The 7,549-nt window shown below is 46.5% G+C and overlaps 1 long non-coding RNA gene across 1 annotated transcript; it reads right to left on the bottom strand.

The window, feature by feature from the left end:
* Positions 1 to 6: 6 nt before the first annotated feature.
* LOC104914475 lies at positions 7 to 2,085 on the bottom strand. Its single transcript, XR_004162054.1, has 3 exons — positions 542 to 2,085; positions 183 to 439; positions 7 to 94 (listed from the first exon to the last, which is right to left on the bottom strand). It is a non-coding gene; the product is annotated as an uncharacterized LOC104914475 (long non-coding RNA).
* Positions 2,086 to 7,549: the final 5,464 nt, after the last annotated feature.

Raw genomic sequence — 7,549 nt, 5'->3', positions numbered from 1 at the left:
CACCGCCAGGGGGCGCAACGGCCGCGGGGCCGCGCTGGGTTGGCGCGCTGTTTCTTGGCGGGCTGTGTTTACCTGTGTGCCTGCCCTGTCCTGCCTACAAATAAAACAAAATATAACCATGGTGCAGCTCTGAACTTCAGTCGAATCCAAATGCATGAATACTCTGTATGTGCATTACTTACTGCCCTCTGTAGAGCACTTGTTTTGAATTGTGGGTGGTTTCATGCACATGGGTTTTATTGTCGCCGCGGTTCAGAGGCTCTGGAAGTGCAGCTTCCATTGATGGCAGTGGGATCTGAAAGGTCTCAGCCGTGGCTCACACTGTACCAACACGCAACTGCTGTTATCCTGACATCTCCAGGAAGCCCCAGTGTGCTGTAATGGCTTTGGGTGTGCCAAGGTCTCCATCACGCCTCTGAAATTCCTCCTGTTTGCATTCCTTACAGGGAGAAAGACACGAAAGAAAAAGTGGCTGAGTCTGCTCTGCTGTTTTATATCATTAGATGAGATCTTCCCGTGAATATCTGAGCACAACACCCACCTCTGCTGTGGGAGCTCAGCCCTGCAGGGCGGGCAGATGGTGATGGCAGGGCTGGGCTGCTCCAAGGAGGTGACATCCAGCATCCTCTTAGCTCCAATTGTTCTTAATTGTTAAGTGGATATTCCCCTTGGGTCCTCAAGGGGAAACGGGTCTCCAATGAGATAATTCTCTGGATACATCTGGGAAAGGAGACGTGGATGTAACAAATGCTTTGATTAAATGCAGCCTCTTATAACCCTTTTAAATTGATGTGATTTAAACAGACAACGAAGAGCAGTCAGGAGTATCTGTGCTCACTGGGGAAGGGTAGAGAAGAGGTGATAAAACATGCCCATGCATTGAGCTGCTGCTCCTCTCTGCTTCCCTCACCTCTCCCTGAGATAGCGGGCATGTTGTGGTACAACTCAGTGGTTTGGATACAGATATCACTGTCCTCTGCCATGCCGTGTTAATGAGACATTCAGACACATTGCTTTAATTCAGAAAGACACTGCTGTCTGTGGAGGCTTAATCAATTTTCTCAGCCTCCACTGGAGTTTGGAGGGAGGGATTCCAAACCATCTCGATGTCTGTATGCTGCACAGGACACGGCCACTGGCAGATTCATTGCCCATCTTCCTTTGTTTTTGTCCCTCGCTGACTGGGCTGCATCAGATCAGCTCCTGCAGCCACCCTCACTCCCTGCAGTACGCACACAGTACTGAAAGCTGTGGCACAGGCTCTGTCTCTTTATTTTTACATGACCTCCAAAGTAACGCCATGGACATTTGCTCGTTCACACTAGTCAGCCACCCCATCATTTCTGGTAGCTCACTGTAACAACCATAGTACCTGGTGCTTTAATAAACCCCAGCTCCATAAGTTAGATGTATCAAGGGCTTAGCTCTTCCAACACACATAGCAGGAGCTGCTGGTGGTAGAGGCATGATTCAAGGTGAGACAAGGCCGTGTCTGATGGAAGAGATGCTCAGATCCTCAAAACTTTCCCTCCATTGCTGTCCCAGGGGTGCAGAGTGATGCTACCACACTACGTAGAAATGCACACTGCATTTAGAGCAGTTGAACAAGAAAAAAAAATAAATCGTGGATCTGAAAAACTGGTGGGCTTCCTACAGTCAATTATCTGTGAATGTCAGCTTAAGTATTTCTCATCGATGTTGAAACAGTGTGGTGTTGTTGCAAGCTGAAGTCTGCACATCGCAGATTTCATCAGCAGTGCCACCTCGCCTGCACTGCAAATGCCCAAGCGACTGCCAGGGGAATTGTTAGCAGAAAGAAAGGCTTAGAAGAAAACACTTCTAGGGCTAAGTCATCCCCTAACTGCTCAGTGCGTACTTTATTTCCCCAAAACAGCACTCACCACCGTTTTGTCCCTCTTATGATCCCACTTCATGTCCTGATGTTTTGTCCTACCTGATGCAGAGATAGGCATCCCTACCCACAGCAGGGAATTGGTGCTAACTGGTTTTTAAGGTCCCTTCCAACTCATACTGTTCTATGATTCTATGAGGCGCAGAGTACATATTCAGTTTAATTCCACCCAAGATTCCTTCCTTTGTGAACCTACATATATAAATATCAGCTTTGGATAAACAGCTGTGTAAAGCACCCAAGATGTGCACGCTCATATCAAGGTCAGCTTCTCACTGCTTCAGATCACAGAGCACTTATCTTCCAGCAGCAAGGCAGGGCCCATATCACGTGTTCAGCTTCCAGCTTGCATTGTTCCAAGTCCTCCTAAGACTGACACGTGGAGTGCAAAGAAAGATCCAGGCATCTCGAGTACCAGCACTAAGTACTCACTGCAGATTCATCCATCTCTTTCTCTGGAACTTATTCTCCATCCACTACAGCTAATCCTGTATTAACTCTTTGAAAGAGTAGAATAAAGCACTCCAAGAGAATTTCTACTGGCTTCCAGAGCTGTCAAGTTGTGTACATCTTTTTAAAATACATTCATTATGGGTTTGAACGTAGTTACTGTAAACAAGCACCTGCCTTGTCTGATTCCTTTAGCTTCAAAGGATTTGTCTTTTATATCTGCTAAGATGTGGAGTTACTCAGAACAAGTCTTGGTTTCCATAATATTTATAAAATAGTTTAAAAGTGAGATAATCTCACCCTCCTTTAGCAAACGAGTTCGGATGAAGACATGCTCTGTACTTTGCAGCACATAGAAATCACTCTGAGGAGGGTAGTATGTGTTTGTTTACACTGCCATAGTAACTGTGTGTGTTCTCCATACAGTGAAAGTACCATTGATGCTAACACAGATAGTGGATTCATATTCACCACCACTGCAGAAGCAGGCACTGATGCAGCTACTTCCAGACTGAAAAGCCTCACATGCACAATTAATAATGATCTGGAAGGGAATGCCCAAAAACATGCATAGTGCCAGAGGGGCAGTAAGCAAGCAGCTTGTCACTCCACCAAATTCCCCCATTCCATCTTTAATCACCATGACTTACAAAGACAGAACGTTACTGTTTTATTCTTCCCACATTCCACTTCCAGTCTTTTTCTGACCCTTCTCTGCAGCACGCATGAATTAAATAGCAAGCTGTCCCAGGCGAGGGCCCTGCATTATTTATCTGTGCTGTTTGGAGCCTAACACGGTGGGTGCTGAAGGAGGTGAGGAGCAGAGGTCACGCTCACACACAGATACACAAACACATGTGTTATCCTTTCCCACAGCTGAGTATTTCTGAGGAGAAAGTTAATAAAGTCAAAGCAAGCTCTTGGTTTTCAGATACACGTTACCTTTTTGTTATTACTCAAGGCTTGCAATTAAATGAGAACTACTAAACCTCCCATGTCTTAAAAAAATAATTTTGGTTTTTATGTTAGAGAAAGGCAAGTCTAACGCAGGATTTCATTTTAAGTATGATAACATTACGGAGTCACAAAAAGAAGCCATCAGAATATCAGCTCAGATAAAATATTTCAGCTATGGCAGTGATGAGGGGTTTACCACGACTGCCCAGAGTTTGCAATAAATAAATATCATCTCATTTTAATCTTGGATAAGCTTTTATACGAAGGTTTGCTAAATTATTTTTCAGCTAGTATGAAGATGATCTAGGTCACAGAAATGCAGCCAGCCGAGCTGTAATCCAATCGTTCTGGAGCTCCGGATAGCACAGTGAGAGCAGCAGTTCTGCTGCCCTAGCACTTACCCCACACTTCAGTGCTGGCCGTGGAGTTTTTGGGGCTGGAGCCCAACTGGGGCTGTGAGAGCCTTTACTTCAGGGCTGCAGGCATAGTGGGGTATGGGCCTGAGAGGAATTCAAGAGCCACAAGTGCAGAGACTGCATACAACAACCAACCCCGTGGAATAAATGGTTCTGTTTTCAGGGGGAACTCACCACTTAATGCACAAATATAGAAGCAGAATCCAAGTTTTTGATCTGATATTCTTACCTACCTTGGATGGCTGCTCATGGCCCAGTGGATCTTAAAGGCAATGGATGCAATTTAGGTCATGCTGAAGCCTCAGCGAGAAGAAATTCTGAAAGATTCGCCTTCGGTGTGCAATAAAGTAAAAAGAAGAAAATTCAGAGATAAGCACGGTTGTTAGTTCAACAAAGAACAGCCTCGTGAAAGCACTGAGGAACAAGATCAATGAACTGAAAGACAGCAAACGAGATGAGGAAGCCCTCAGCTGTGAAGGGATAGATGTGTTCTCCAACGAGAAGGAACGAGGCAGTTCACGTAAGTAAGTACAGCTCTGAAGGCATATTCTATTTTTTGCCCAAGGATCTCAATTTTTCATTTTATGCTGAAATAAGCCACGTTGCTTTCTGCTGAAGGGGGTTTTGCTTTCAACTCTGTGCTTTCTTGGAGTCCTGATTTTCCACCACGCTGCACCATCTGCTCATTGCTCACACTGCTGCGGAGCGGAAGGGAGCAGAGCCTGCAGTGTTGTCCCCACTGAGAATCCAAATGTTGGGCTGTGGGGAAATCCCACTGAGGAAATGCTCTTCATTTTCCTGTTCTCTTCCAGGTTCCCGTTACTTTGGAGCACACGGATATTCTGCTCCTTTCTATATCAGCCTCGCTGGACATATGCAATCCTGGAGGCTAAAAAACTGACCAGAACACTGACCTTAAGCAGGAGCCAAGCAGAAGCCAGAACCTTTTTGCTGTTCATCATTTGCTGGCAGATCACAAAGCTCAGTCCTGCAACTGTGACAGAGCTTTCTAGAGCACAGCATCTGCCGTGGACATGTGCAATAGGTCCTGGATGCTGGGCATACTGGAAAATGCAGTATTGCTCAACTTAGATTCGATGCTTCCAATAATTATAGGTATGCTGGTTTTTGTTTGTTTTATATTGGAATATTGCAAGCGCTGGGAGAAGCACCATTTAAAATAATGATAAACAAACAACTGCTGTAAAGGAAGCTGTGGGGAGAGAGTGCCATGCCTGGGATAATTCCTGATCTGATTTCATGCTGTTTTTTAAGATGCCAAAACTGCAGTGCTCAGCAGCAGCCGCCTTTGTGTAGACCTGGAGAACAGAAGACATAGAATCATAGAATCATAGAATGACCTGGGTTGAAAAGGATCACAATGCTCATCCAGTTCCAACCCCCTGCTATGTGCAGGGTCACCTGCCAGCAGACAGACCAGGCTGCCCAGAGCCACATCCAGCCTGGCCTTGAATGCTTCCAGCAATGGGGCATCCAAACCTCCTTGGGAAACTTGTTCCAGTGTGTCATTCACTACTCTCTTTGTGAAAAACTTCCTCTAAATATCTAACCTAAACTGTCTCAATTTAACCCCTGTCTCAATTTAAGACCATTCCTCCTTATCCTATCACTATCCACCCTCGTAAACAGCCATTCCCTTTTGATGGCTGCTTCAGTCCATTCCCCACCAAACGTAAAAGGGCACCTACGAATACCACTGTTTCAAAGCTGACTTGGATAAATTAAGCACTTGATCACTTTTCAGCTCAAAACAGCTGAACCTAGGCTTACTTATGTATTACAAGTATAAGCTTCGGTGCCAAGCCACAAGGAAGGTCTAATATCTAAATATTACTCTACAGCTCTGAGGTAATTCAAAAATTAAAGAACTTTGCTCCCTGTTTTAAGAAGAGAAAGATCTTGAGCCACCCAAGCAAGGCAGAAACCTCAGATCTGAGGCTGTGGGTCCTCCTGCAAACAGACCCTTCAGGAAGGCACAGAAAGAGGAGGGAGGATCTTTCGGTGTAGCATGAATAATTGGTGGAGGCAGGCGTTCCAGCCCGTGTTCTCCACACAATGCCATCTTTCTGATTTTGTACCACTGACTGGCTGTTCAGAGCTGCCATATGACACTTGACATGCTTGGATAGGCAGGGGAGCAACATCCCCCAGCCCTGGGCCTTGGGGAGCATCCAGCTGGCCAACGAACCCAGCCAGACTGCAAGAGAAGGTGATGGCTGGGCCAGTTGGCTGAGACCTTAGGAAAGAACAGGCCTGGCAGGTGTCCTGCTCACCTCCCAGTGTGCTGTTAGAAGCAATTAACTTTTTGATAAGGCCATTTCTTTAATACGTTAATATCTTTGCTGCCACACATGCTACAAAACCTTGGAAAGAGGTGCAAGTTTCGTGCCTCCCTTTGTAGGCAGGACATGGAAATCCTGCAAAAAGAGGCTGGAAATCTTGAACAGAGATGCTGGAAAGATCAGCAAATGTGAATTTCTGAGCATTTCCCAAACATACGTGGAAGCCCAGAACACCAACTTGCTATTTAAGTTGGGTTTTGACACAAAGGTCAGCTTTCAGAAGCACCAAGGCTGACTTCTACAAACAAAAATGTCACTAACAATAAAAAATGCTTTCCTTCAAAAGAATTAAAGACCTGAAGAGCAAAGGCTGCAGTCGGTCTTTGACAGTGCTGACATTTACAGCAGAAAGCAAGTAATTGTCTCCCACCCCAGACGTGAGAGCAGAGAGCAGTATCACTCATTCCATCAAGTTCTTTCCCACTGCAGAATGATTCACACAAGGCTTGTTAAGCCAGCACAGGGAACTCAGCATTTATTACTCCAACAATACATTGTGCACAGGAGCAGAGAACAAACAATACCGACATAAAAATACGTGAGAAACGTTGGGAAAAAAAATAATAAAATTCAAAGCCTTCCAAATGGAGTGCAGCCGCCAAGCCCAGTATGGAGCTCTGGAGGTGTTTCCTGGCTCTGTGTCCGTGTGTCTGTGCAGGGAGGTGGCCAGCAACACAACACAGCAAAGTGGAGTCTTAGAATCACAGAATCACAGAATGGCCTGGGTTGAAAAGGACCACAATGATCATCTCCTTTCAACCCCCTGCTATGTGCAGGGTCACCAACCAGCAGCCCAGGCTGCCCAGAGCCACATCCAGCCTGGCCTTGAATGCCTCCAGGGATGGAGCATCCACAGCCTCCTTGGGCAACCTGTTCCTGTGTGTCACCACCCTCTGAGTGAAATGCATCCTTTCTCAGGACAATGAGAGGGTCCAGAGGAGCCACAAAGATGATCAGGGGGCTGCAGCACCTTCCTACAAAGACAGGCTGAGGGAGCTGGGCTTGTTCAGCCTAGAGAAAAGAAGGCTGCGGGGTGACCTCATTGCAGCCTGCAGTACCTAAAGGGAGCCTACAGACAGGAGGGGAGTCAGCTCTTGGAAAGGGGAGATAACAGCAGAAATGGTTTGAAGTTGAGGGAGGGAAGATTTAGGTTGGATGTCAGGGGGAAATTCTTTACGATGAGAGCGGTGAGGTGGTGGAACAGCTGCCCAGAGAGGCTGTGGATGCTCCGTCCATCCCTGAAGGCGTTCGAGGCCAGGTTGGATGGGGCCCTGGGCAGCCTGGGCTGGTATTAAATGTGGAAGTTGGTGGCCGTGCATGTGGCAGGGAGTTGGAGCTTCGTGATCCTCGAGGTCCATTCCAACCCGGGCCATTCTGTGATTCTATCATTCTATGACAAGGAGCAGTTCTGCGCACCGACTCCCGCACTGGCAGTGTGATGGGTCCCTGTG

The sequence above is a fragment of the Meleagris gallopavo genome, chromosome 28 (assembly GCF_000146605.3).
Source record: "Meleagris gallopavo isolate NT-WF06-2002-E0010 breed Aviagen turkey brand Nicholas breeding stock chromosome 28, Turkey_5.1, whole genome shotgun sequence".
NCBI lineage: Eukaryota > Metazoa > Chordata > Aves > Galliformes > Phasianidae > Meleagris > Meleagris gallopavo.
The sequence above is the reverse complement of the archived record's forward strand: the minus strand, read 5'-3'. Positions and strand labels throughout refer to the sequence as shown.